This window comes from Ranitomeya variabilis, chromosome 1, assembly GCF_051348905.1.
Source record: "Ranitomeya variabilis isolate aRanVar5 chromosome 1, aRanVar5.hap1, whole genome shotgun sequence".
NCBI lineage: Eukaryota > Metazoa > Chordata > Amphibia > Anura > Dendrobatidae > Ranitomeya > Ranitomeya variabilis.
In genome coordinates, this window is record NC_135232.1 from 69,540,773 (window position 1) to 69,566,212 (window position 25,440).

Sequence of the window (25,440 nt, forward strand, 5' to 3'; positions counted from 1 at the left end):
GCCAAAAAAGGGCCAAAGTGTCAAGCAAAGGCAACAACCTCAAACAAACCAAGAAAGCAGCGACACGACACAGGGAAGGTGGCATCCTTCCCCCACAAGGGGGAGCCAAAGGCCACATCTGCCTGCTTTGAGCTTCTCCAAAGTCTCACTTTGGCTCAGCAGAGCATCTTTAGTGTTCTGTCTTTGACCATAGGAAATCAGGGGAAAGCGCGAACGCAGTCCCCCACTACCACAAATTATGCAGTCGAGTTTCCCGCATTTGGGGAAATCGCAGGGGTCAGCACACCCGGAGTGCAATGGATGAGCCTCACCCTGGGAGAACCACCTTAGTGATCATGGTATCTCCCCTGCCAGGTAAGTATGAGTTGGGGCCCGCCGGCCCGACGAGCGCCCCTCCGACGCAGCTCCCCAACATCGCGGAGTCTCGGGCCCGAAAGGGAGGGGGCGGGGGTGGCGTTCGGCACAGACCGCACGGAGGCTCCTCGAGTGGGAGGCGCCGGTCGCTCCCGACGCCCACTCCGCCCCCCCCAGGGCAGGCCGAGCTCAAGTCCAAAGCCGCCCAAGATGCACAGCAGCAGCCTGAGTCATTTGCATAGAGGAGCGTTGGCTCCGCCCCAGCAGCCTCACGCTGCTGCGCTGGCCTGAGAACATGCTGTAGACAGCTCGAGCTCCAGCTGCCGGCCGGCACCCTCTCGTGACTCGCTCATCTCCGCTCAAGAGGATGCACGCTGGAGGGAGGCTCAAGGGCAGGAGGCCCAAACCGCAGCAGATAGCCGCGCACCAGCGGCCCACTCACAGGTCCAGCTCCAGCCCGAAGGCTGCGAGATGGGGATGCTGCAGGTGCCCTCCCGTGAGCGAGCGAGCGGGCGGGCCTGCCTGCCCCTGCAGACAAGCAGAGCAAGCCATGTCGTCACCAAGTCAATGAGATGCAAATGAGGTGATCATTCCCCACCAGCCAGGGGGCCAAAAAAGGGCCAAAGTGTCAAGCAAAGGCAACAACCTCAAACAAACCAAGAAAGCAGCGACACGACACAGGGAAGGTGGCATCCTTCCCCCACAAGGGGGAGCCAAAGGCCACATCTGCCTGCTTTGAGCTTCTCCAAAGTCTCACTTTGGCTCAGCAGAGCATCTTTAGTGTTCTGTCTTTGACCATAGGAAATCAGGGGAAAGCGCGAACGCAGTCCCCCACTACCACAAATTATGCAGTCGAGTTTCCCGCATTTGGGGAAATCGCAGGGGTCAGCACACCCGGAGTGCAATGGATGAGCCTCACCCTGGGAGAACCACCTTAGTGATCATGGTATCTCCCCTGCCAGGTAAGTATGAGTTGGGGCCCGCCGGCCCGACGAGCGCCCCTCCGACGCAGCTCCCCAACATCGCGGAGTCTCGGGCCCGAAAGGGAGGGGGCGGGGGTGGCGTTCGGCACAGACCGCACGGAGGCTCCTCGAGTGGGAGGCGCCGGTCGCTCCCGACGCCCACTCCGCCCCCCCCAGGGCAGGCCGAGCTCAAGTCCAAAGCCGCCCAAGATGCACAGCAGCAGCCTGAGTCATTTGCATAGAGGAGCGTTGGCTCCGCCCCAGCAGCCTCACGCTGCTGCGCTGGCCTGAGAACATGCTGTAGACAGCTCGAGCTCCAGCTGCCGGCCGGCACCCTCTCGTGACTCGCTCATCTCCGCTCAAGAGGATGCACGCTGGAGGGAGGCTCAAGGGCAGGAGGCCCAAACCGCAGCAGATAGCCGCGCACCAGCGGCCCACTCACAGGTCCAGCTCCAGCCCGAAGGCTGCGAGATGGGGATGCTGCAGGTGCCCTCCCGTGAGCGAGCGGGCGGGCCTGCCTGCCCCTGCAGACAAGCAGAGCAAGCCATGTCGTCACCAAGTCAATGAGATGCAAATGAGGTGATCATTCCCCACCAGCCAGGGGGCCAAAAAAGGGCCAAAGTGTCAAGCAAAGGCAACAACCTCAAACAAACCAAGAAAGCAGCGACACGACACAGGGAAGGTGGCATCCTTCCCCCACAAGGGGGAGCCAAAGGCCACATCTGCCTGCTTTGAGCTTCTCCAAAGTCTCACTTTGGCTCAGCAGAGCATCTTTAGTGTTCTGTCTTTGACCATAGGAAATCAGGGGAAAGCGCGAACGCAGTCCCCCACTACCACAAATTATGCAGTCGAGTTTCCCGCATTTGGGGAAATCGCAGGGGTCAGCACACCCGGAGTGCAATGGATGAGCCTCACCCTGGGAGAACCACCTTAGTGATCATGGTATCTCCCCTGCCAGGTAAGTATGAGTTGGGGCCCGCCGGCCCGACGAGCGCCCCTCCGACGCAGCTCCCCAACATCGCGGAGTCTCGGGCCCGAAAGGGAGGGGGCGGGGGTGGCGTTCGGCACAGACCGCACGGAGGCTCCTCGAGTGGGAGGCGCCGGTCGCTCCCGACGCCCACTCCGCCCCCCCCCCAGGGCAGGCCGAGCTCAAGTCCAAAGCCGCCCAAGATGCACAGCAGCAGCCTGAGTCATTTGCATAGAGGAGCGTTGGCTCCGCCCCAGCAGCCTCACGCTGCTGCGCTGGCCTGAGAACATGCTGTAGACAGCTCGAGCTCCAGCTGCCGGCCGGCACCCTCTCGTGACTCGCTCATCTCCGCTCAAGAGGATGCACGCTGGAGGGAGGCTCAAGGGCAGGAGGCCCAAACCGCAGCAGATAGCCGCGCACCAGCGGCCCACTCACAGGTCCAGCTCCAGCCCGAAGGCTGCGAGATGGGGATGCTGCAGGTGCCCTCCCGTGAGCGAGCGGGCGGGCCTGCCTGCCCCTGCAGACAAGCAGAGCAAGCCATGTCGTCACCAAGTCAATGAGATGCAAATGAGGTGATCATTCCCCACCAGCCAGGGGGCCAAAAAAGGGCCAAAGTGTCAAGCAAAGGCAACAACCTCAAACAAACCAAGAAAGCAGCGACACGACACAGGGAAGGTGGCATCCTTCCCCCACAAGGGGGAGCCAAAGGCCACATCTGCCTGCTTTGAGCTTCTCCAAAGTCTCACTTTGGCTCAGCAGAGCATCTTTAGTGTTCTGTCTTTGACCATAGGAAATCAGGGGAAAGCGCGAACGCAGTCCCCCACTACCACAAATTATGCAGTCGAGTTTCCCGCATTTGGGGAAATCGCAGGGGTCAGCACACCCGGAGTGCAATGTATGAGCCTCACCCTGGGAGAACCACCTTAGTGATCATGGTATCTCCCCTGCCAGGTAAGTATGAGTTGGGGCCCGCCGGCCCGACGAGCGCCCCTCCGACGCAGCTCCCCAACATCGCGGAGTCTCGGGCCCGAAAGGGAGGGGGCGGGGGTGGCGTTCGGCACAGACCGCACGGAGGCTCCTCGAGTGGGAGGCGCCGGTCGCTCCCGACGCCCACTCCGCCCCCCCCAGGGCAGGCCGAGCTCAAGTCCAAAGCCGCCCAAGATGCACAGCAGCAGCCTGAGTCATTTGCATAGAGGAGCGTTGGCTCCGCCCCAGCAGCCTCACGCTGCTGCGCTGGCCTGAGAACATGCTGTAGACAGCTCGAGCTCCAGCTGCCGGCCGGCACCCTCTCGTGACTCGCTCATCTCCGCTCAAGAGGATGCACGCTGGAGGGAGGCTCAAGGGCAGGAGGCCCAAACCGCAGCAGATAGCCGCGCACCAGCGGCCCACTCACAGGTCCAGCTCCAGCCCGAAGGCTGCGAGATGGGGATGCTGCAGGTGCCCTCCCGTGAGCGAGCGGGCGGGCCTGCCTGCCCCTGCAGACAAGCAGAGCAAGCCATGTCGTCACCAAGTCAATGAGATGCAAATGAGGTGATCATTCCCCACCAGCCAGGGGGCCAAAAAAGGGCCAAAGTGTCAAGCAAAGGCAACAACCTCAAACAAACCAAGAAAGCAGCAACACGACACAGGGAAGGTGGCATCCTTCCCCCACAAGGGGGAGCCAAAGGCCACATCTGCCTGCTTTGAGCTTCTCCAAAGTCTCACTTTGGCTCAGCAGAGCATCTTTAGTGTTCTGTCTTTGACCATAGGAAATCAGGGGAAAGCGCGAACGCAGTCCCCCACTACCACAAATTATGCAGTCGAGTTTCCCGCATTTGGGGAAATCGCAGGGGTCAGCACACCCGGAGTGCAATGGATGAGCCTCACCCTGGGAGAACCACCTTAGTGATCATGGTATCTCCCCTGCCAGGTAAGTATGAGTTGGGGCCCGCCGGCCCGACGAGCGCCCCTCCGACGCAGCTCCCCAACATCGCGGAGTCTCGGGCCCGAAAGGGAGGGGGCGGGGGTGGCGTTCGGCACAGACCGCACGGAGGCTCCTCGAGTGGGAGGCGCCGGTCGCTCCCGACGCCCACTCCGCCCCCCCCAGGGCAGGCCGAGCTCAAGTCCAAAGCCGCCCAAGATGCACAGCAGCAGCCTGAGTCATTTGCATAGAGGAGCGTTGGCTCCGCCCCAGCAGCCTCACGCTGCTGCGCTGGCCTGAGAACATGCTGTAGACAGCTCGAGCTCCAGCTGCCGGCCGGCACCCTCTCGTGACTCGCTCATCTCCGCTCAAGAGGATGCACGCTGGAGGGAGGCTCAAGGGCAGGAGGCCCAAACCGCAGCAGATAGCCGCGCACCAGCGGCCCACTCACAGGTCCAGCTCCAGCCCGAAGGCTGCGAGATGGGGATGCTGCAGGTGCCCTCCCGTGAGCGAGCGGGCGGGCCTGCCTGCCCCTGCAGACAAGCAGAGCAAGCCATGTCGTCACCAAGTCAATGAGATGCAAATGAGGTGATCATTCCCCACCAGCCAGGGGGCCAAAAAAGGGCCAAAGTGTCAAGCAAAGGCAACAACCTCAAACAAACCAAGAAAGCAGCGACACGACACAGGGAAGGTGGCATCCTTCCCCCACAAGGGGGAGCCAAAGGCCACATCTGCCTGCTTTGAGCTTCTCCAAAGTCTCACTTTGGCTCAGCAGAGCATCTTTAGTGTTCTGTCTTTGACCATAGGAAATCAGGGGAAAGCGCGAACGCAGTCCCCCACTACCACAAATTATGCAGTCGAGTTTCCCGCATTTGGGGAAATCGCAGGGGTCAGCACACCCGGAGTGCAATGGATGAGCCTCACCCTGGGAGAACCACCTTAGTGATCATGGTATCTCCCCTGCCAGGTAAGTATGAGTTGGGGCCCGCCGGCCCGACGAGCGCCCCTCCGACGCAGCTCCCCAACATCGCGGAGTCTCGGGCCCGAAAGGGAGGGGGCGGGGGTGGCGTTCGGCACAGACCGCACGGAGGCTCCTCGAGTGGGAGGCGCCGGTCGCTCCCGACGCCCACTCCGCCCCCCCCAGGGCAGGCCGAGCTCAAGTCCAAAGCCGCCCAAGATGCACAGCAGCAGCCTGAGTCATTTGCATAGAGGAGCGTTGGCTCCGCCCCAGCAGCCTCACGCTGCTGCGCTGGCCTGAGAACATGCTGTAGACAGCTCGAGCTCCAGCTGCCGGCCGGCACCCTCTCGTGACTCGCTCATCTCCGCTCAAGAGGATGCACGCTGGAGGGAGGCTCAAGGGCAGGAGGCCCAAACCGCAGCAGATAGCCGCGCACCAGCGGCCCACTCACAGGTCCAGCTCCAGCCCGAAGGCTGCGAGATGGGGATGCTGCAGGTGCCCTCCCGTGAGCGAGCGGGCGGGCCTGCCTGCCCCTGCAGACAAGCAGAGCAAGCCATGTCGTCACCAAGTCAATGAGATGCAAATGAGGTGATCATTCCCCACCAGCCAGGGGGCCAAAAAAGGGCCAAAGTGTCAAGCAAAGGCAACAACCTCAAACAAACCAAGAAAGCAGCGACACGACACAGGGAAGGTGGCATCCTTCCCCCACAAGGGGGAGCCAAAGGCCACATCTGCCTGCTTTGAGCTTCTCCAAAGTCTCACTTTGGCTCAGCAGAGCATCTTTAGTGTTCTGTCTTTGACCATAGGAAATCAGGGGAAAGCGCGAACGCAGTCCCCCACTACCACAAATTATGCAGTCGAGTTTCCCGCATTTGGGGAAATCGCAGGGGTCAGCACACCCGGAGTGCAATGGATGAGCCTCACCCTGGGAGAACCACCTTAGTGATCATGGTATCTCCCCTGCCAGGTAAGTATGAGTTGGGGCCCGCCGGCCCGACGAGCGCCCCTCCGACGCAGCTCCCCAACATCGCGGAGTCTCGGGCCCGAAAGGGAGGGGGCGGGGGTGGCGTTCGGCACAGACCGCACGGAGGCTCCTCGAGTGGGAGGCGCCGGTCGCTCCCGACGCCCACTCCGCCCCCCCCAGGGCAGGCCGAGCTCAAGTCCAAAGCCGCCCAAGATGCACAGCAGCAGCCTGAGTCATTTGCATAGAGGAGCGTTGGCTCCGCCCCAGCAGCCTCACGCTGCTGCGCTGGCCTGAGAACATGCTGTAGACAGCTCGAGCTCCAGCTGCCGGCCGGCACCCTCTCGTGACTCGCTCATCTCCGCTCAAGAGGATGCACGCTGGAGGGAGGCTCAAGGGCAGGAGGCCCAAACCGCAGCAGATAGCCGCGCACCAGCGGCCCACTCACAGGTCCAGCTCCAGCCCGAAGGCTGCGAGATGGGGATGCTGCAGGTGCCCTCCCGTGAGCGAGCGAGCGGGCGGGCCTGCCTGCCCCTGCAGACAAGCAGAGCAAGCCATGTCGTCACCAAGTCAATGAGATGCAAATGAGGTGATCATTCCCCACCAGCCAGGGGGCCAAAAAAGGGCCAAAGTGTCAAGCAAAGGCAACAACCTCAAACAAACCAAGAAAGCAGCGACACGACACAGGGAAGGTGGCATCCTTCCCCCACAAGGGGGAGCCAAAGGCCACATCTGCCTGCTTTGAGCTTCTCCAAAGTCTCACTTTGGCTCAGCAGAGCATCTTTAGTGTTCTGTCTTTGACCATAGGAAATCAGGGGAAAGCGCGAACGCAGTCCCCCACTACCACAAATTATGCAGTCGAGTTTCCCGCATTTGGGGAAATCGCAGGGGTCAGCACACCCGGAGTGCAATGGATGAGCCTCACCCTGGGAGAACCACCTTAGTGATCATGGTATCTCCCCTGCCAGGTAAGTATGAGTTGGGGCCCGCCGGCCCGACGAGCGCCCCTCCGACGCAGCTCCCCAACATCGCGGAGTCTCGGGCCCGAAAGGGAGGGGGCGGGGGTGGCGTTCGGCACAGACCGCACGGAGGCTCCTCGAGTGGGAGGCGCCGGTCGCTCCCGACGCCCACTCCGCCCCCCCCAGGGCAGGCCGAGCTCAAGTCCAAAGCCGCCCAAGATGCACAGCAGCAGCCTGAGTCATTTGCATAGAGGAGCGTTGGCTCCGCCCCAGCAGCCTCACGCTGCTGCGCTGGCCTGAGAACATGCTGTAGACAGCTCGAGCTCCAGCTGCCGGCCGGCACCCTCTCGTGACTCGCTCATCTCCGCTCAAGAGGATGCACGCTGGAGGGAGGCTCAAGGGCAGGAGGCCCAAACCGCAGCAGATAGCCGCGCACCAGCGGCCCACTCACAGGTCCAGCTCCAGCCCGAAGGCTGCGAGATGGGGATGCTGCAGGTGCCCTCCCGTGAGCGAGCGAGCGGGCGGGCCTGCCTGCCCCTGCAGACAAGCAGAGCAAGCCATGTCGTCACCAAGTCAATGAGATGCAAATGAGGTGATCATTCCCCACCAGCCAGGGGGCCAAAAAAGGGCCAAAGTGTCAAGCAAAGGCAACAACCTCAAACAAACCAAGAAAGCAGCGACACGACACAGGGAAGGTGGCATCCTTCCCCCACAAGGGGGAGCCAAAGGCCACATCTGCCTGCTTTGAGCTTCTCCAAAGTCTCACTTTGGCTCAGCAGAGCATCTTTAGTGTTCTGTCTTTGACCATAGGAAATCAGGGGAAAGCGCGAACGCAGTCCCCCACTACCACAAATTATGCAGTCGAGTTTCCCGCATTTGGGGAAATCGCAGGGGTCAGCACACCCGGAGTGCAATGGATGAGCCTCACCCTGGGAGAACCACCTTAGTGATCATGGTATCTCCCCTGCCAGGTAAGTATGAGTTGGGGCCCGCCGGCCCGACGAGCGCCCCTCCGACGCAGCTCCCCAACATCGCGGAGTCTCGGGCCCGAAAGGGAGGGGGCGGGGGTGGCGTTCGGCACAGACCGCACGGAGGCTCCTCGAGTGGGAGGCGCCGGTCGCTCCCGACGCCCACTCCGCCCCCCCCAGGGCAGGCCGAGCTCAAGTCCAAAGCCGCCCAAGATGCACAGCAGCAGCCTGAGTCATTTGCATAGAGGAGCGTTGGCTCCGCCCCAGCAGCCTCACGCTGCTGCGCTGGCCTGAGAACATGCTGTAGACAGCTCGAGCTCCAGCTGCCGGCCGGCACCCTCTCGTGACTCGCTCATCTCCGCTCAAGAGGATGCACGCTGGAGGGAGGCTCAAGGGCAGGAGGCCCAAACCGCAGCAGATAGCCGCGCACCAGCGGCCCACTCACAGGTCCAGCTCCAGCCCGAAGGCTGCGAGATGGGGATGCTGCAGGTGCCCTCCCGTGAGCGAGCGGGCGGGCCTGCCTGCCCCTGCAGACAAGCAGAGCAAGCCATGTCGTCACCAAGTCAATGAGATGCAAATGAGGTGATCATTCCCCACCAGCCAGGGGGCCAAAAAAGGGCCAAAGTGTCAAGCAAAGGCAACAACCTCAAACAAACCAAGAAAGCAGCGACACGACACAGGGAAGGTGGCATCCTTCCCCCACAAGGGGGAGCCAAAGGCCACATCTGCCTGCTTTGAGCTTCTCCAAAGTCTCACTTTGGCTCAGCAGAGCATCTTTAGTGTTCTGTCTTTGACCATAGGAAATCAGGGGAAAGCGCGAACGCAGTCCCCCACTACCACAAATTATGCAGTCGAGTTTCCCGCATTTGGGGAAATCGCAGGGGTCAGCACACCCGGAGTGCAATGGATGAGCCTCACCCTGGGAGAACCACCTTAGTGATCATGGTATCTCCCCTGCCAGGTAAGTATGAGTTGGGGCCCGCCGGCCCGACGAGCGCCCCTCCGACGCAGCTCCCCAACATCGCGGAGTCTCGGGCCCGAAAGGGAGGGGGCGGGGGTGGCGTTCGGCACAGACCGCACGGAGGCTCCTCGAGTGGGAGGCGCCGGTCGCTCCCGACGCCCACTCCGCCCCCCCCAGGGCAGGCCGAGCTCAAGTCCAAAGCCGCCCAAGATGCACAGCAGCAGCCTGAGTCATTTGCATAGAGGAGCGTTGGCTCCGCCCCAGCAGCCTCACGCTGCTGCGCTGGCCTGAGAACATGCTGTAGACAGCTCGAGCTCCAGCTGCCGGCCGGCACCCTCTCGTGACTCGCTCATCTCCGCTCAAGAGGATGCATGCTGGAGGGAGGCTCAAGGGCAGGAGGCCCAAACCGCAGCAGGTAGCCGCGCACCAGCGGCCCACTCACAGGTCCAGCTCCAGCCCGAAGGCTGCGAGATGGGGATGCTGCAGGTGCCCTCCCGTGAGCGAGCGGGCGGGCCTGCCTGCCCCTGCAGACAAGCAGAGCAAGCCATGTCGTCACCAAGTCAATGAGATGCAAATGAGGTGATCATTCCCCACCAGCCAGGGGGCCAAAAAAGGGCCAAAGTGTCAAGCAAAGGCAACAACCTCAAACAAACCAAGAAAGCAGCGACACGACACAGGGAAGGTGGCATCCTTCCCCCACAAGGGGGAGCCAAAGGCCACATCTGCCTGCTTTGAGCTTCTCCAAAGTCTCACTTTGGCTCAGCAGAGCATCTTTAGTGTTCTGTCTTTGACCATAGGAAATCAGGGGAAAGCGCGAACGCAGTCCCCCACTACCACAAATTATGCAGTCGAGTTTCCCGCATTTGGGGAAATCGCAGGGGTCAGCACACCCGGAGTGCAATGGATGAGCCTCACCCTGGGAGAACCACCTTAGTGATCATGGTATCTCCCCTGCCAGGTAAGTATGAGTTGGGGCCCGCCGGCCCGACGAGCGCCCCTCCGACGCAGCTCCCCAACATCGCGGAGTCTCGGGCCCGAAAGGGAGGGGGCGGGGGTGGCGTTCGGCACAGACCGCACGGAGGCTCCTCGAGTGGGAGGCGCCGGTCGCTCCCGACGCCCACTCCGCCCCCCCCAGGGCAGGCCGAGCTCAAGTCCAAAGCCGCCCAAGATGCACAGCAGCAGCCTGAGTCATTTGCATAGAGGAGCGTTGGCTCCGCCCCAGCAGCCTCACGCTGCTGCGCTGGCCTGAGAACATGCTGTAGACAGCTCGAGCTCCAGCTGCCGGCCGGCACCCTCTCGTGACTCGCTCATCTCCGCTCAAGAGGATGCACGCTGGAGGGAGGCTCAAGGGCAGGAGGCCCAAACCGCAGCAGATAGCCGCGCACCAGCGGCCCACTCACAGGTCCAGCTCCAGCCCGAAGGCTGCGAGATGGGGATGCTGCAGGTGCCCTCCCGTGAGCGAGCGAGCGGGCGGGCCTGCCTGCCCCTGCAGACAAGCAGAGCAAGCCATGTCGTCACCAAGTCAATGAGATGCAAATGAGGTGATCATTCCCCACCAGCCAGGGGGCCAAAAAAGGGCCAAAGTGTCAAGCAAAGGCAACAACCTCAAACAAACCAAGAAAGCAGCGACACGACACAGGGAAGGTGGCATCCTTCCCCCACAAGGGGGAGCCAAAGGCCACATCTGCCTGCTTTGAGCTTCTCCAAAGTCTCACTTTGGCTCAGCAGAGCATCTTTAGTGTTCTGTCTTTGACCATAGGAAATCAGGGGAAAGCGCGAACGCAGTCCCCCACTACCACAAATTATGCAGTCGAGTTTCCCGCATTTGGGGAAATCGCAGGGGTCAGCACACCCGGAGTGCAATGGATGAGCCTCACCCTGGGAGAACCACCTTAGTGATCATGGTATCTCCCCTGCCAGGTAAGTATGAGTTGGGGCCCGCCGGCCCGACGAGCGCCCCTCCGACGCAGCTCCCCAACATCGCGGAGTCTCGGGCCCGAAAGGGAGGGGGCGGGGGTGGCGTTCGGCACAGACCGCACGGAGGCTCCTCGAGTGGGAGGCGCCGGTCGCTCCCGACGCCCACTCCGCCCCCCCCAGGGCAGGCCGAGCTCAAGTCCAAAGCCGCCCAAGATGCACAGCAGCAGCCTGAGTCATTTGCATAGAGGAGCGTTGGCTCCGCCCCAGCAGCCTCACGCTGCTGCGCTGGCCTGAGAACATGCTGTAGACAGCTCGAGCTCCAGCTGCCGGCCGGCACCCTCTCGTGACTCGCTCATCTCCGCTCAAGAGGATGCACGCTGGAGGGAGGCTCAAGGGCAGGAGGCCCAAACCGCAGCAGATAGCCGCGCACCAGCGGCCCACTCACAGGTCCAGCTCCAGCCCGAAGGCTGCGAGATGGGGATGCTGCAGGTGCCCTCCCGTGAGCGAGCGAGCGGGCGGGCCTGCCTGCCCCTGCAGACAAGCAGAGCAAGCCATGTCGTCACCAAGTCAATGAGATGCAAATGAGGTGATCATTCCCCACCAGCCAGGGGGCCAAAAAAGGGCCAAAGTGTCAAGCAAAGGCAACAACCTCAAACAAACCAAGAAAGCAGCGACACGACACAGGGAAGGTGGCATCCTTCCCCCACAAGGGGGAGCCAAAGGCCACATCTGCCTGCTTTGAGCTTCTCCAAAGTCTCACTTTGGCTCAGCAGAGCATCTTTAGTGTTCTGTCTTTGACCATAGGAAATCAGGGGAAAGCGCGAACGCAGTCCCCCACTACCACAAATTATGCAGTCGAGTTTCCCGCATTTGGGGAAATCGCAGGGGTCAGCACACCCGGAGTGCAATGGATGAGCCTCACCCTGGGAGAACCACCTTAGTGATCATGGTATCTCCCCTGCCAGGTAAGTATGAGTTGGGGCCCGCCGGCCCGACGAGCGCCCCTCCGACGCAGCTCCCCAACATCGCGGAGTCTCGGGCCCGAAAGGGAGGGGGCGGGGGTGGCGTTCGGCACAGACCGCACGGAGGCTCCTCGAGTGGGAGGCGCCGGTCGCTCCCGACGCCCACTCCGCCCCCCCCAGGGCAGGCCGAGCTCAAGTCCAAAGCCGCCCAAGATGCACAGCAGCAGCCTGAGTCATTTGCATAGAGGAGCGTTGGCTCCGCCCCAGCAGCCTCACGCTGCTGCGCTGGCCTGAGAACATGCTGTAGACAGCTCGAGCTCCAGCTGCCGGCCGGCACCCTCTCGTGACTCGCTCATCTCCGCTCAAGAGGATGCACGCTGGAGGGAGGCTCAAGGGCAGGAGGCCCAAACCGCAGCAGATAGCCGCGCACCAGCGGCCCACTCACAGGTCCAGCTCCAGCCCGAAGGCTGCGAGATGGGGATGCTGCAGGTGCCCTCCCGTGAGCGAGCGGGCGGGCCTGCCTGCCCCTGCAGACAAGCAGAGCAAGCCATGTCGTCACCAAGTCAATGAGATGCAAATGAGGTGATCATTCCCCACCAGCCAGGGGGCCAAAAAAGGGCCAAAGTGTCAAGCAAAGGCAACAACCTCAAACAAACCAAGAAAGCAGCGACACGACACAGGGAAGGTGGCATCCTTCCCCCACAAGGGGGAGCCAAAGGCCACATCTGCCTGCTTTGAGCTTCTCCAAAGTCTCACTTTGGCTCAGCAGAGCATCTTTAGTGTTCTGTCTTTGACCATAGGAAATCAGGGGAAAGCGCGAACGCAGTCCCCCACTACCACAAATTATGCAGTCGAGTTTCCCGCATTTGGGGAAATCGCAGGGGTCAGCACACCCGGAGTGCAATGGATGAGCCTCACCCTGGGAGAACCACCTTAGTGATCATGGTATCTCCCCTGCCAGGTAAGTATGAGTTGGGGCCCGCCGGCCCGACGAGCGCCCCTCCGACGCAGCTCCCCAACATCGCGGAGTCTCGGGCCCGAAAGGGAGGGGGCGGGGGTGGCGTTCGGCACAGACCGCACGGAGGCTCCTCGAGTGGGAGGCGCCGGTCGCTCCCGACGCCCACTCCGCCCCCCCCAGGGCAGGCCGAGCTCAAGTCCAAAGCCGCCCAAGATGCACAGCAGCAGCCTGAGTCATTTGCATAGAGGAGCGTTGGCTCCGCCCCAGCAGCCTCACGCTGCTGCGCTGGCCTGAGAACATGCTGTAGACAGCTCGAGCTCCAGCTGCCGGCCGGCACCCTCTCGTGACTCGCTCATCTCCGCTCAAGAGGATGCACGCTGGAGGGAGGCTCAAGGGCAGGAGGCCCAAACCGCAGCAGATAGCCGCGCACCAGCGGCCCACTCACAGGTCCAGCTCCAGCCCGAAGGCTGCGAGATGGGGATGCTGCAGGTGCCCTCCCGTGAGCGAGCGGGCGGGCCTGCCTGCCCCTGCAGACAAGCAGAGCAAGCCATGTCGTCACCAAGTCAATGAGATGCAAATGAGGTGATCATTCCCCACCAGCCAGGGGGCCAAAAAAGGGCCAAAGTGTCAAGCAAAGGCAACAACCTCAAACAAACCAAGAAAGCAGCGACACGACACAGGGAAGGTGGCATCCTTCCCCCACAAGGGGGAGCCAAAGGCCACATCTGCCTGCTTTGAGCTTCTCCAAAGTCTCACTTTGGCTCAGCAGAGCATCTTTAGTGTTCTGTCTTTGACCATAGGAAATCAGGGGAAAGCGCGAACGCAGTCCCCCACTACCACAAATTATGCAGTCGAGTTTCCCGCATTTGGGGAAATCGCAGGGGTCAGCACACCCGGAGTGCAATGGATGAGCCTCACCCTGGGAGAACCACCTTAAGCTACGTTCACATTTGCGTTGTGCGCCGCAGCGCACAACGCAAACAAAAACGCGGGAAAATGCACGCTAAAACGCTGCGTTTTGCGCCGCATGCGTCGTTTTTGGCCGCAAGTTGGACGCAAAAAAATGCAACTTGATGCGTTTCTTGCGTCCAACGCTTGCGGCCATGCGGCGCTAAACGCAGCACAACGCATGTCCATGCGCCCCCATGTTAAATATAGGGGCGCATGACGCATGCGGCGCCGCTGCGGCGCCCGGCGCTGACCGCAAATGTGAACGTAGCCTTAGTGATCATGGTATCTCCCCTGCCAGGTAAGTATGAGTTGGGGCCCGCCGGCCCGACGAGCGCCCCTCCGACGCAGCTCCCCAACATCGCGGAGTCTCGGGCCCGAAAGGGAGGGGGCGGGGGTGGCGTTCGGCACAGACCGCACGGAGGCTCCTCGAGTGGGAGGCGCCGGTCGCTCCCGACGCCCACTCCGCCCCCCCCAGGGCAGGCCGAGCTCAAGTCCAAAGCCGCCCAAGATGCACAGCAGCAGCCTGAGTCATTTGCATAGAGGAGCGTTGGCTCCGCCCCAGCAGCCTCACGCTGCTGCGCTGGCCTGAGAACATGCTGTAGACAGCTCGAGCTCCAGCTGCCGGCCGGCACCCTCTCGTGACTCGCTCATCTCCGCTCAAGAGGATGCACGCTGGAGGGAGGCTCAAGGGCAGGAGGCCCAAACCGCAGCAGATAGCCGCGCACCAGCGGCCCACTCACAGGTCCAGCTCCAGCCCGAAGGCTGCGAGATGGGGATGCTGCAGGTGCCCTCCCGTGAGCGAGCGGGCGGGCCTGCCTGCCCCTGCAGACAAGCAGAGCAAGCCATGTCGTCACCAAGTCAATGAGATGCAAATGAAGTGATCATTCCCCACCAGCCAGGGGGCCAAAAAAGGGCCAAAGTGTCAAGCAAAGGCAACAACCTCAAACAAACCAAGAAAGCAGCGACACGACACAGGGAAGGTGGCATCCTTCCCCCACAAGGGGGAGCCAAAGGCCACATCTGCCTGCTTTGAGCTTCTCCAAAGTCTCACTTTGGCTCAGCAGAGCATCTTTAGTGTTCTGTCTTTGACCATAGGAAATCAGGGGAAAGCGCGAACGCAGTCCCCCACTACCACAAATTATGCAGTCGAGTTTCCCGCATTTGGGGAAATCGCAGGGGTCAGCACACCCGGAGTGCAATGGATGAGCCTCACCCTGGGAGAACCACCTTAGTGATCATGGTATCTCCCCTGCCAGGTAAGTATGAGTTGGGGCCCGCCGGCCCGACGAGCGCCCCTCCGACGCAGCTCCCCAACATCGCGGAGTCTCGGGCCCGAAAGGGAGGGGGCGGGGGTGGCGTTCGGCACAGACCGCACGGAGGCTCCTCGAGTGGGAGGCGCCGGTCGCTCCCGACGCCCACTCCGCCCCCCCCAGGGCAGGCCGAGCTCAAGTCCAAAGCCGCCCAAGATGCACAGCAGCAGCCTGAGTCATTTGCATAGAGGAGCGTTGGCTCCGCCCCAGCAGCCTCACGCTGCTGCGCTGGCCTGAGAACATGCTGTAGACAGCTCGAGCTCCAGCTGCCGGCCGGCACCCTCTCGTGACTCGCTCATCTCCGCTCAAGAGGATGCACGCTGGAGGGAGGCTCAAGGGCAGGAGGCCCAAACCGCAGCAGATAGCCGCGCACCAGCGGCCCACTCACAGGTCCAGCTCCAGCCCGAAGGCTGCGAGATGGGGATGCTGCAGGTGCCCTCCCGTGAGCGAGCGGGCGGGCCTGCCTGCCCCTGCAGACAAGCAGAGCAAGCCATGTCGTCACCAAGTCAATGAGATGCAAATGAGGTGATCATTCCCCACCAGCCAGGGGGCCAAAAAAGGGCCAAAGTGTCAAGCAAAGGCAACAACCTCAAACAAACCAAGAAAGCAGCGACACGACACAGGGAAGGTGGCATCCTTCCCCCACAAGGGGGAGCCAAAGGCCACATCTGCCTGCTTTGAGCTTCTCCAAAGTCTCACTTTGGCTCAGCAGAGCATCTTTAGTGTTCTGTCTTTGACCATAGGAAATCAGGGGAAAGCACGAACGCAGTCCCCCACTACCACAAATTATGCAGTCGAGTTTCCCGCATTTGGGGAAATCGCAGGGGTCAGCACACCCGGAGTGCAATGGATGAGCCTCACCCTGGGAGAACCACCTTAGTGATCATGGTATCTCCCCTGCCAGGTAAGTATGAGTTGGGGCCCGCCGGCCCGACGAGCGCCCCTCCGACGCAGCTCCCCAACATCGCGGAGTCTCGGGCCCGAAAGGGAGGGGGCGGGGGTGGCGTTCGGCACAGACCGCACGGAGGCTCCTCGAGTGGGAGGCGCCGGTCGCTCCCGACGCCCACTCCGCCCCCCCCCAGGGCAGGCCGAGCTCAAGTCCAAAGCCGCCCAAGATGCACAGCAGCAGCCTGAGTCATTTGCATAGAGGAGCGTTGGCTCCGCCCCAGCAGCCTCACGCTGCTGCGCTGGCCTGAGAACATGCTGTAGACAGCTCGAGCTCCAGCTGCCGGCCGGCACCCTCTCGTGACTCGCTCATCTCCGCTCAAGAGGATGCACGCTGGAGGGAGGCTCAAGGGCAGGAGGCCCAAACCGCAGCAGATAGCCGCGCACCAGCGGCCCACTCACAGGTCCAGCTCCAGCCCGAAGGCTGCGAGATGGGGATGCTGCAGGTGCCCTCCCGTGAGCGAGCGGGCGGGCCTGCCTGCCCCTGCAGACAAGCAGAGCAAGCCATGTCGTCACCAAGTCAATGAGATGCAAATGAGGTGATCATTCCCCACCAGCCAGGGGGCCAAAAAAGGGCCAAAGTGTCAAGCAAAGGCAACAACCTCAAACAAACCAAGAAAGCAGCGACACGACACAGGGAAGGTGGCATCCTTCCCCCACAAGGGGGAGCCAAAGGCCACATCTGCCTGCTTTGAGCTTCTCCAAAGTCTCACTTTGGCTCAGCAGAGCATCTTTAGTGTTCTGTCTTTGACCATAGGAAATCAGGGGAAAGCGCGAACGCAGTCCCCCACTACCACAAATTATGCAGTCGAGTTTCCCGCATTTGGGGAAATCGCAGGGGTCAGCACACCCGGAGTGCAATGGATGAGCCTCACCCTGGGAGAACCACCTTAGTGATCATGGTATCTCCCCTGCCAGGTAAGTATGAGTTGGGGCCCGCCGGCCCGACGAGCGCCCCTCCGACGCAGCTCCCCAACATCGCGGAGTCTCGGGCCCGAAAGGGAGGGGGCGGGGGTGGCGTTCGGCACAGACCGCACGGAGGCTCCTCGAGTGGGAGGCGCCGGTCGCTCCCGACGCCCACTCCGCCCCCCCCAGGGCAGGCCGAGCTCAAGTCCAAAGCCGCCCAAGATGCACAGCAGCAGCCTGAGTCATTTGCATAGAGGAGCGTTGGCTCCGCCCCAGCAGCCTCACGCTGCTGCGCTGGCCTGAGAACATGCTGTAGACAGCTCGAGCTCCAGCTGCCGGCCGGCACCCTCTCGTGACTCGCTCATCTCCGCTCAAGAGGATGCACGCTGGAGGGAGGCTCAAGGGCAGGAGGCCCAAACCGCAGCAGATAGCCGCGCACCAGCGGCCCACTCACAGGTCCAGCTCCAGCCCGAAGGCTGCGAGATGGGGATGCTGCAGGTGCCCTCCCGTGAGCGAGCGAGCGGGCGGGCCTGCCTGCCCCTGCAGACAAGCAGAGCAAGCCATGTCGTCACCAAGTCAATGAGATGCAAATGAGGTGATCATTCCCCACCAGCCAGGGGGCCAAAAAAGGGCCAAAGTGTCAAGCAAAGGCAACAACCTCAAACAAACCAAGAAAGCAGCGACACGACACAGGGAAGGTGGCATCCTTCCCCCACAAGGGGGAGCCAAAGGCCACATCTGCCTGCTTTGAGCTTCTCCAAAGTCTCACTTTGGCTCAGCAGAGCATCTTTAGTGTTCTGTCTTTGACCATAGGAAATCAGGGGAAAGCGCGAACGCAGTCCCCCACTACCACAAATTATGCAGTCGAGTTTCCCGCATTTGGGGAAATCGCAGGGGTCAGCACACCCGGAGTGCAATGGATGAGCCTCACCCTGGGAGAACCACCTTAGTGATCATGGTATCTCCCCTGCCAGGTAAGTATGAGTTGGGGCCCGCCGGCCCGACGAGCGCCCCTCCGACGCAGCTCCCCAACATCGCGGAGTCTCGGGCCCGAAAGGGAGGGGGCGGGGGTGGCGTTCGGCACAGACCGCACGGAGGCTCCTCGAGTGGGAGGCGCCGGTCGCTCCCGACGCCCACTCCGCCCCCCCCAGGGCAGGCCGAGCTCAAGTCCAAAGCCGCCCAAGATGCACAGCAGCAGCCTGAGTCATTTGCATAGAGGAGCGTTGGCTCCGCCCCAGCAGCCTCACGCTGCTGCGCTGGCCTGAGAACATGCTGTAGACAGCTCGAGCTCCAGCTGCCGGCCGGCACCCTCTCGTGACTCGCTCATCTCCGCTCAAGAGGATGCACGCTGGAGGGAGGCTCAAGGGCAGGAGGCCCAAACCGCAGCAGATAGCCGCGCACCAGCGGCCCACTCACAGGTCCAGCTCCAGCCCGAAGGCTGCGAGATGGGGATGCTGCAGGTGCCCTCCCGTGAGCGAGCGGGCGGGCCTGCCTGCCCCTGCAGACAAGCAGAGCAAGCCATGCCGTCACCAAGTCAATGAGATGCAAATGAGGTGATCATTCCCCACCAGCCAGGGGGCCAAAAAAGGGCCAAAGTGTCAAGCAAAGGCAACAACCTCAAACAAACCAAGAAAGCAGCGACACGACACAGGGAAGGTGGCATCCTTCCCCCACAAGGGGGAGCCAAAGGCCACATCTGCCTGCTTTGAGCTTCTCCAAAGTCTCACTTTGGCTCAGCAGAGCATCTTTAGTGTTCTGTCTTTGACCATAGGAAATCAGGGGAAAGCGCGAACGCAGTCCCCCACTACCACAAATTATGCAGTCGAGTTTCCCGCATTTGGGGAAATCGCAGGGGTCAGCACACCCGGAGTGCAATGGATGAGCCTCACCCTGGGAGAACCACCTTAGTGATCATGGTATCTCCCCTGCCAGGTAAGTATGAGTTGGGGCCCGCCGGCCCGACGAGCGCCCCTCCGACGCAGCTCCCCAACATCGCGGAGTCTCGGGCCCGAAAGGGAGGGGGCGGGGGTGGAGTTCGGCACAGACCGCACGGAGGCTCCTCGAGTGGGAGGCGCCGGTCGCTCCCGACGCCCACTCCGCCCCCCCCAGGGCAGGCCGAGCTCAAGTCCAAAGCCGCCCAAGATGCACAGCAGCAGCCTGAGTCATTTGCATAGAGGAGCGTTGGCTCCGCCCCAGCAGCCTCACGCTGCTGCGCTGGCCTGAGAACATGCTGTAGACAGCTCGAGCTCCAGCTGCCGGCCGGCACCCTCTCGTGACTCGCTCATCTCCGCTCAAGAGGATGCACGCTGGAGGGAGGCTCAAGGGCAGGAGGCCCAAACCGCAGCAGATAGCCGCGCACCAGCGGCCCACTCACAGGTCCAGCTCCAGCCCGAAGGCTGCGAGATGGGGATGCTGCAGGTGCCCTCCCGTGAGCGAGCGGGCGGGCCTGCCTGCCCCTGCAGACAAGCAGAGCAAGCCATGTCGTCACCAAGTCAATGAGATGCAAATGAGGTGATCATTCCCCACCAGCCAGGGGGCCAAAAAAGGGCCAAAGTGTCAAGCAAAGGCAACAACCTCAAACAAACCAAGAAAGCAGCGACACGACACAGGGAAGGTGGCATCCTTCCCCCACAAGGGGGAGCCAAAGGCCACATCTGCCTGCTTTGAGCTTCTCCAAAGTCTCACTTTGGCTCAGCAGAGCATCTTTAGTGTTCTGTCTTTGACCATAGGAAATCAGGGGAAAGCGCGAACGCAGTCCCCCACTACCACAAATTATGCAGTCAAGTTTCCCGCATTTGGGGAAATCGCAGGGGTCAGCACACCCGGAGTGCAATGGATGAGCCTCACCCTGGGAGAACCACCTTAGTGATCATGGTATCTCCCCTGCCAGGTAAGTATGAGTTGGGGCCCGCCGGCCCGACGAGCGCCCCTCCGACGCAGCTCCCCAACATCGCGGAGTCTCGGGCCCGAAAGGGAGGGGGCGGGGGTGGCGTTCGGCACAGACCGCACGGAGGCTCCTCGAGTGGGAGGCGCCGGTCGCTCCCGACGCCCACTCCGCCCCCCCCAGGGCAGGCCGAGCTCAAGTCCAAAGCCGCCCAAGATGCACAGCAGCAGCCTGAGTCATTTGCATAGAGGAGCGTTGGCTCCGCCCCAGCAGCCTCACGCTGCTGCGCTGGCCTGAGAACATGCTGTAGACAGCTCGAGCTCCAGCTGCCGGCCGGCACCCTCTCGTGACTCGCTCATCTCCGCTCAAGAGGATGCACGCTGGAGGGAGGCTCAAGGGCAGGAGGCCCAAACCGCAGCAGATAGCCGCGCACCAGCGGCCCACTCACAGGTCCAGCTCCAGCCCGAAGGCTGCGAGATGGGGATGCTGCAGGTGCCCTCCCGTGAGCGAGCGGGCGGGCCTGCCTGCCCCTGCAGACAAGCAGAGCAAGCCATGTCGTCACCAAGTCAATGAGATGCAAATGAGGTGATCATTCCCCACCAGCCAGGGGGCCAAAAAAGGGCCAAAGTGTCAAGCAAAGGCAACAACCTCAAACAAACCAAGAAAGCAGCGACACGACACAGGGAAGGTGGCATCCTTCCCCCACAAGGGGGAGCCAAAGGCCACATCTGCCTGCTTTGAGCTTCTCCAAAGTCTCACTTTGGCTCAGCAGAGCATCTTTAGTGTTCTGTCTTTGACCATAGGAAATCAGGGGAAAGCGCGAACGCAGTCCCCCACTACCACAAATTATGCAGTCGAGTTTCCCGCATTTGGGGAAATCGCAGGGGTCAGCACACCCGGAGTGCAATGGATGAGCCTCACCCTGGGAGAACCACCTTAAGCTACGTTCACATTTGCGTTGTGCGCCGCAGCGCACAACGCAAACAAAAACGCGGCAAAATGCACGCTAAAACGCTGCGTTTTGCGCCGCATGCGTCGTTTTTGGCCGCAAGTTGGACGCAAAAAAAATGCAACTTGATGCGTTTCTTGCGTCCAACGCTTGCGGCCATGCGGCGCTAAACGCAGCACAACGCATGTCCATGCGCCCACATGTTAAATATAGGGGCGCATGACGCATGCGGCGCCGCTGCGGCGCCCGGCGCTGACCGCAAATGTGAACGTAGCCTTAGTGATCATGGTATCTCCCCTGCCAGGTAAGTATGAGTTGGGGCCCGCCGGCCCGACGAGCGCCCCTCCGACGCAGCTCCCCAACATCGCGGAGTCTCGGGCCCGAAAGGGAGGGGGCGGGGGTGGCGTTCGGCACAGACCGCACGGAGGCTCCTCGAGTGGGAGGCGCCGGTCGCTCCCGACGCCCACTCCGCCCCCCCCAGGGCAGGCCGAGCTCAAGTCCAAAGCCGCCCAAGATGCACAGCAGCAGCCTGAGTCATTTGCATAGAGGAGCGTTGGCTCCGCCCCAGCAGCCTCACGCTGCTGCGCTGGCCTGAGAACATGCTGTAGACAGCTCGAGCTCCAGCTGCCGGCCGGCACCCTCTCGTGACTCGCTCATCTCCGCTCAAGAGGATGCACGCTGGAGGGAGGCTCAAGGGCAGGAGGCCCAAACCGCAGCAGATAGCCGCGCACCAGCGGCCCACTCACAGGTCCAGCTCCAGCCCGAAGGCTGCGAGATGGGGATGCTGCAGGTGCCCTCCCGTGAGCGAGCGGGCGGGCCTGCCTGCCCCTGCAGACAAGCAGAGCAAGCCATGTCGTCACCAAGTCAATGAGATGCAAATGAGGTGATCATTCCCCACCAGCCAGGGGGCCAAAAAAGGGCCAAAGTGTCAAGCAAAGGCAACAACCTCAAACAAACCAAGAAAGCAGCGACACGACACAGGGAAGGTGGCATCCTTCCCCCACAAGGGGGAGCCAAAGGCCACATCTGCCTGCTTTGAGCTTCTCCAAAGTCTCACTTTGGCTCAGCAGAGCATCTTTAGTGTTCTGTCTTTGACCATAGGAAATCAGGGGAAAGCGCGAACGCAGTCCCCCACTACCACAAATTATGCAGTCGAGTTTCCCGCATTTGGGGAAATCGCAGGGGTCAGCACACCCGGAGTGCAATGGATGAGCCTCACCCTGGGAGAACCACCTTAGTGATCATGGTATCTCCCCTGCCAGGTAAGTATGAGTTGGGGCCCGCCGGCCCGACGAGCGCCCCTCCGACGCAGCTCCCCAACATCGCGGAGTCTCGGGCCCGAAAGGGAGGGGGCGGGGGTGGCGTTCGGCACAGACCGCACGGAGGCTCCTCGAGTGGGAGGCGCCGGTCGCTCCCGACGCCCACTCCGCCCCCCCCAGGGCAGGCCGAGCTCAAGTCCAAAGCCGCCCAAGATGCACAGCAGCAGCCTGAGTCATTTGCATAGAGGAGCGTTGGCTCCGCCCCAGCAGCCTCACGCTGCTGCGCTGGCCTGAGAACATGCTGTAGACAGCTCGAGCTCCAGCTGCCGGCCGGCACCCTCTCGTGACTCGCTCATCTCCGCTCAAGAGGATGCACGCTGGAGGGAGGCTCAAGGGCAGGAGGCCCAAACCGCAGCAGATAGCCGCGCACCAGCGGCCCACTCACAGGTCCAGCTCCAGCCCGAAGGCTGCGAGATGGGGATGCTGCAGGTGCCCTCCCGTGAGCGAGCGGGCGGGCCTGCCTGCCCCTGCAGACAAGCAGAGCAAGCCATGTCGTCACCAAGTCAATGAGATGCAAATGAGGTGATCATTCCCCACCAGCCAGGGGGCCAAAAAAGGGCCAAAGTGTCAAGCAAAGGCAACAACCTCAAACAAACCAAGAAAGCAGCGACACGACACAGGGAAGGTGGCATCCTTCCCCCACAAGGGGGAGCCAAAGGCCACATCTGCCTGCTTTGAGCTTCTCCAAAGTCTCACTTTGGCTCAGCAGAGCATCTTTAGTGTTCTGTCTTTGACCATAGGAAATCAGGGGAAAGCACGAACGCAGTCCCCCACTACCACAAATTATGCAGTCGAGTTTCCCGCATTTGGGGAAATCGCAGGGGTCAGCACACCCGGAGTGCAATGGATGAGCCTCACCCTGGGAGAACCACCTTAGTGATCATGGTATCTCCCCTGCCAGGTAAGTATGAGTTGGGGCCCGCCGGCCCGACGAGCGCCCCTCCGACGCAGCTCCCCAACATCGCGGAGTCTCGGGCCCGAAAGGGAGGGGGCGGGGGTGGCGTTCGGCACAGACCGCACGGAGGCTCCTCGAGTGGGAGGCGCCGGTCGCTCCCGACGCCCACTCCGCCCCCCCCCAGGGCAGGCCGAGCTCAAGTCCAAAGCCGCCCAAGATGCACAGCAGCAGCCTGAGTCATTTGCATAGAGGAGCGCTGGCTCCGCCCCAGCAGCCTCACGCTGCTGCGCTGGCCTGAGAACATGCTGTAGACAGCTCGAGCTCCAGCTGCCGGCCGGCACCCTCTCGTGACTCGCTCATCTCCGCTCAAGAGGATGCACGCTGGAGGGAGGCTCAAGGGCAGGAGGCCCAAACCGCAGCAGATAGCCGCGCACCAGCGGCCCACTCACAGGTCCAGCTCCAGCCCGAAGGCTGCGAGATGGGGATGCTGCAGGTGCCCTCCCGTGAGCGAGCGGGCGGGCCTGCCTGCCCCTGCAGACAAGCAGAGCAAGCCATGTCGTCACCAAGTCAATGAGATGCAAATGAGGTGATCATTCCCCACCAGCCAGGGGGCCAAAAAAGGGCCAAAGTGTCAAGCAAAGGCAACAACCTCAAACAAACCAAGAAAGCAGCGACACGACACAGGGAAGGTGGCATCCTTCCCCCACAAGGGGGAGCCAAAGGCCACATCTGCCTGCTTTGAGCTTCTCCAAAGTCTCACTTTGGCTCAGCAGAGCATCTTTAGTGTTCTGTCTTTGACCATAGGAAATCAGGGGAAAGCGCGAACGCAGTCCCCCACTACCACAAATTATGCAGTCGAGTTTCCCGCATTTGGGGAAATCGCAGGGGTCAGCACACCCGGAGTGCAATGGATGAGCCTCACCCTGGGAGAACCACCTTAGTGATCATGGTATCTCCCCTGCCAGGTAAGTATGAGTTGGGGCCCGCCGGCCCGACGAGCGCCCCTCCGACGCAGCTCCCCAACATCGCGGAGTCTCGGGCCCGAAAGGGAGGGGGCGGGGGTGGCGTTCGGCACAGACCGCACGGAGGCTCCTCGAGTGGGAGGCGCCGGTCGCTCCCGACGCCCACTCCGCCCCCCCCCAGGGCAGGCCGAGCTCAAGTCCAAAGCCGCCCAAGATGCACAGCAGCAGCCTGAGTCATTTGCATAGAGGAGCGTTGGCTCCGCCCCAGCAGCCTCACGCTGCTGCGCTGGCCTGAGAACATGCTGTAGACAGCTCGAGCTCCAGCTGCCGGCCGGCACCCTCTCGTGACTCGCTCATCTCCGCTCAAGAGGATGCACGCTGGAGGGAGGCTCAAGGGCAGGAGGCCCAAACCGCAGCAGATAGCCGCGCACCAGCGGCCCACTCACAGGTCCAGCTCCAGCCCGAAGGCTGCGAGATGGGGATGCTGCAGGTGCCCTCCCGTGAGCGAGCGGGCGGGCCTGCCTGCCCCTGCAGACAAGCAGAGCAAGCCATGTCGTCACCAAGTCAATGAGATGCAAATGAGGTGATCATTCCCCACCAGCCAGGGGGCCAAAAAAGGGCCAAAGTGTCAAGCAAAGGCAACAACCTCAAACAAACCAAGAAAGCAGCGACACGACACAGGGAAGGTGGCATCCTTCCCCCACAAGGGGGAGCCAAAGGCCACATCTGCCTGCTTTGAGCTTCTCCAAAGTCTCACTTTGGCTCAGCAGAGCATCTTTAGTGTTCTGTCTTTGACCATAGGAAATCAGGGGAAAGCGCGAACGCAGTCCCCCACTACCACAAATTATGCAGTCGAGTTTCCCGCATTTGGGGAAATCGCAGGGGTCAGCACACCCGGAGTGCAATGGATGAGCCTCACCCTGGGAGAACCACCTTAGTGATCATGGTATCTCCCCTGCCAGGTAAGTATGAGTTGGGGCCCGCCGGCCCGACGAGCGCCCCTCCGACGCAGCTCCCCAACATCGCGGAGTCTCGGGCCCGAAAGGGAGGGGGCGGGGGTGGCGTTCGGCACAGACCGCACGGAGGCTCCTCGAGTGGGAGGCGCCGGTCGCTCCCGACGCCCACTCCGCCCCCCCCCAGGGCAGGCCGAGCTCAAGTCCAAAGCCGCCCAAGATGCACAGCAGCAGCCTGAGTCATTTGCATAGAGGAGCGTTGGCTCCGCCCCAGCAGCCTCACGCTGCTGCGCTGGCCTGAGAACATGCTGTAGACAGCTCGAGCTCCAGCTGCCGGCCGGCACCCTCTCGTGACTCGCTCATCTCCGCTCAAGAGGATGCACGCTGGAGGGAGGCTCAAGGGCAGGAGGCCCAAACCGCAGCAGATAGCCGCGCACCAGCGGCCCACTCACAGGTCCAGCTCCAGCCCGAAGGCTGCGAGATGGGGATGCTGCAGGTGCCCTCCCGTGAGCGAGCGGGCGGGCCTGCCTGCCCCTGCA

At 62.0% G+C, this 25,440-nt stretch overlaps 24 non-coding genes and 2 pseudogenes across 24 annotated transcripts; all 26 read right to left on the reverse strand.

Moving 5' to 3' along the window:
- Positions 1-198: 198 nt before the first annotated feature.
- LOC143801092 (U1 spliceosomal RNA) lies at positions 199-362 on the reverse strand. Its single transcript, XR_013220738.1, has one exon. It is a non-coding gene; the product is annotated as a U1 spliceosomal RNA (small nuclear RNA).
- A 798-nt stretch (positions 363-1,160) lies between these two features.
- On the reverse strand, positions 1,161-1,324 carry LOC143801093 (U1 spliceosomal RNA). Its single transcript, XR_013220739.1, has one exon. It is a non-coding gene; the product is annotated as a U1 spliceosomal RNA (small nuclear RNA).
- A 794-nt stretch (positions 1,325-2,118) lies between these two features.
- Positions 2,119-2,282, reverse strand: LOC143801094 (U1 spliceosomal RNA). The gene has a single exon (XR_013220740.1). It is a non-coding gene; the product is annotated as a U1 spliceosomal RNA (small nuclear RNA).
- Positions 2,283-3,078: 796 nt separating this feature from the next.
- Positions 3,079-3,242, reverse strand: LOC143801291 (U1 spliceosomal RNA). Its single transcript, XR_013220905.1, has one exon. It is a non-coding gene; the product is annotated as a U1 spliceosomal RNA (small nuclear RNA).
- Positions 3,243-4,036: 794 nt separating this feature from the next.
- On the reverse strand, positions 4,037-4,200 carry LOC143801095 (U1 spliceosomal RNA). The gene has a single exon (XR_013220741.1). It is a non-coding gene; the product is annotated as a U1 spliceosomal RNA (small nuclear RNA).
- A 794-nt stretch (positions 4,201-4,994) lies between these two features.
- Positions 4,995-5,158, reverse strand: LOC143801096 (U1 spliceosomal RNA). Its single transcript, XR_013220742.1, has one exon. It is a non-coding gene; the product is annotated as a U1 spliceosomal RNA (small nuclear RNA).
- Positions 5,159-5,952: 794 nt separating this feature from the next.
- Positions 5,953-6,116, reverse strand: LOC143801098 (U1 spliceosomal RNA). The gene has a single exon (XR_013220743.1). It is a non-coding gene; the product is annotated as a U1 spliceosomal RNA (small nuclear RNA).
- A 798-nt stretch (positions 6,117-6,914) lies between these two features.
- LOC143801099 (U1 spliceosomal RNA) lies at positions 6,915-7,078 on the reverse strand. The gene has a single exon (XR_013220744.1). It is a non-coding gene; the product is annotated as a U1 spliceosomal RNA (small nuclear RNA).
- Positions 7,079-7,876: 798 nt separating this feature from the next.
- LOC143801100 (U1 spliceosomal RNA) lies at positions 7,877-8,040 on the reverse strand. The gene has a single exon (XR_013220745.1). It is a non-coding gene; the product is annotated as a U1 spliceosomal RNA (small nuclear RNA).
- A 794-nt stretch (positions 8,041-8,834) lies between these two features.
- LOC143801101 (U1 spliceosomal RNA) lies at positions 8,835-8,998 on the reverse strand. Its single transcript, XR_013220746.1, has one exon. It is a non-coding gene; the product is annotated as a U1 spliceosomal RNA (small nuclear RNA).
- Positions 8,999-9,792: 794 nt separating this feature from the next.
- On the reverse strand, positions 9,793-9,956 carry LOC143801102 (U1 spliceosomal RNA). Its single transcript, XR_013220747.1, has one exon. It is a non-coding gene; the product is annotated as a U1 spliceosomal RNA (small nuclear RNA).
- A 798-nt stretch (positions 9,957-10,754) lies between these two features.
- On the reverse strand, positions 10,755-10,918 carry LOC143801103 (U1 spliceosomal RNA). Its single transcript, XR_013220748.1, has one exon. It is a non-coding gene; the product is annotated as a U1 spliceosomal RNA (small nuclear RNA).
- A 798-nt stretch (positions 10,919-11,716) lies between these two features.
- LOC143801104 (U1 spliceosomal RNA) lies at positions 11,717-11,880 on the reverse strand. The gene has a single exon (XR_013220749.1). It is a non-coding gene; the product is annotated as a U1 spliceosomal RNA (small nuclear RNA).
- Positions 11,881-12,674: 794 nt separating this feature from the next.
- Positions 12,675-12,838, reverse strand: LOC143801105 (U1 spliceosomal RNA). The gene has a single exon (XR_013220750.1). It is a non-coding gene; the product is annotated as a U1 spliceosomal RNA (small nuclear RNA).
- A 794-nt stretch (positions 12,839-13,632) lies between these two features.
- Positions 13,633-13,768, reverse strand: LOC143801321 (U1 spliceosomal RNA; annotated as a pseudogene).
- A 1,110-nt stretch (positions 13,769-14,878) lies between these two features.
- LOC143801106 (U1 spliceosomal RNA) lies at positions 14,879-15,042 on the reverse strand. Its single transcript, XR_013220751.1, has one exon. It is a non-coding gene; the product is annotated as a U1 spliceosomal RNA (small nuclear RNA).
- Positions 15,043-15,836: 794 nt separating this feature from the next.
- On the reverse strand, positions 15,837-16,000 carry LOC143801279 (U1 spliceosomal RNA). The gene has a single exon (XR_013220896.1). It is a non-coding gene; the product is annotated as a U1 spliceosomal RNA (small nuclear RNA).
- A 795-nt stretch (positions 16,001-16,795) lies between these two features.
- LOC143801107 (U1 spliceosomal RNA) lies at positions 16,796-16,959 on the reverse strand. The gene has a single exon (XR_013220752.1). It is a non-coding gene; the product is annotated as a U1 spliceosomal RNA (small nuclear RNA).
- Positions 16,960-17,757: 798 nt separating this feature from the next.
- LOC143801109 (U1 spliceosomal RNA) lies at positions 17,758-17,921 on the reverse strand. The gene has a single exon (XR_013220753.1). It is a non-coding gene; the product is annotated as a U1 spliceosomal RNA (small nuclear RNA).
- A 794-nt stretch (positions 17,922-18,715) lies between these two features.
- Positions 18,716-18,879, reverse strand: LOC143801110 (U1 spliceosomal RNA). The gene has a single exon (XR_013220754.1). It is a non-coding gene; the product is annotated as a U1 spliceosomal RNA (small nuclear RNA).
- Positions 18,880-19,673: 794 nt separating this feature from the next.
- Positions 19,674-19,837, reverse strand: LOC143801285 (U1 spliceosomal RNA). Its single transcript, XR_013220902.1, has one exon. It is a non-coding gene; the product is annotated as a U1 spliceosomal RNA (small nuclear RNA).
- Positions 19,838-20,631: 794 nt separating this feature from the next.
- LOC143801323 (U1 spliceosomal RNA) lies at positions 20,632-20,767 on the reverse strand (annotated as a pseudogene).
- Positions 20,768-21,878: 1,111 nt separating this feature from the next.
- On the reverse strand, positions 21,879-22,042 carry LOC143801111 (U1 spliceosomal RNA). Its single transcript, XR_013220755.1, has one exon. It is a non-coding gene; the product is annotated as a U1 spliceosomal RNA (small nuclear RNA).
- Positions 22,043-22,836: 794 nt separating this feature from the next.
- On the reverse strand, positions 22,837-23,000 carry LOC143801280 (U1 spliceosomal RNA). Its single transcript, XR_013220897.1, has one exon. It is a non-coding gene; the product is annotated as a U1 spliceosomal RNA (small nuclear RNA).
- Positions 23,001-23,795: 795 nt separating this feature from the next.
- Positions 23,796-23,959, reverse strand: LOC143801113 (U1 spliceosomal RNA). The gene has a single exon (XR_013220756.1). It is a non-coding gene; the product is annotated as a U1 spliceosomal RNA (small nuclear RNA).
- Positions 23,960-24,754: 795 nt separating this feature from the next.
- Positions 24,755-24,918, reverse strand: LOC143801114 (U1 spliceosomal RNA). Its single transcript, XR_013220757.1, has one exon. It is a non-coding gene; the product is annotated as a U1 spliceosomal RNA (small nuclear RNA).
- Positions 24,919-25,440: the final 522 nt, after the last annotated feature.